We start from the raw sequence: 595 nt of genomic DNA, 5'->3' as shown, positions 1-595 counted from the left end.
CTGACAATCTCTCAGTAAACAAACACTAACAAAACAAAGTATTGGTCCTCTTACAGTTTTTTAGTTACTTCTCATCCATCGAAGTGTGTTGTTAAGTGATCCAAACAAAGAATCCCTTTTTCTTCTTGGGTGACTCTTGGTAGTCCTCTTTTATCAAGATGTCCACCCTTGCAGAACAGAAAGTGATGAGGACCTCATCCTGGAAACATCATTTTTCCTAATCGCCCCCAAACAACAAATGCCTGCCAAAAACGAAAACCTGTCTCGATGTTGCATGTAAACATCCATTGTCGCACAACAGTTAGGGATTTTTGCAAATGATTTACTTTCTGAATATTATTCTTTAGCACTATTTCTTTACTTCTATTTTTTCTTCAATTTACTGTATTTTCAATTATGATGGGAATAAAATAGTTTTTATGATATTTGAATCTGCTCAACATGGCCTTGATTCAACGGACTTTTTGAAGGATACGTACCACCATCTTGGTTTTGTTAACCAAGCTAACCAATTTTCATTGTCCATAATAAATTCGTGATTCAAAACAAAACCAAGATGGCGGTACATATCCTTCAAAAAGTCCGTGGAATCAAG

The 595-nt window shown here is 35.6% G+C and overlaps 1 protein-coding gene across 1 annotated transcript in view; it reads right to left on the bottom strand.

Annotated features, from left to right (window-relative positions):
* Nucleotides 1-595, bottom strand: part of Dhc93AB (Dynein heavy chain at 93AB) — an 81,861-nt gene that overhangs the window by 44,822 nt on the left and 36,444 nt on the right. The window lies entirely within an intron of this gene.

The sequence above is a fragment of the Halyomorpha halys genome, unplaced genomic scaffold, assembly GCF_000696795.3.
Source record: "Halyomorpha halys isolate HHAL.00 unplaced genomic scaffold, Hhal_1.1 Scaffold487.1, whole genome shotgun sequence".
Lineage (NCBI taxonomy): Eukaryota > Metazoa > Arthropoda > Insecta > Hemiptera > Pentatomidae > Halyomorpha > Halyomorpha halys.
This window is presented reverse-complemented; position numbering and strand designations above follow the sequence as displayed.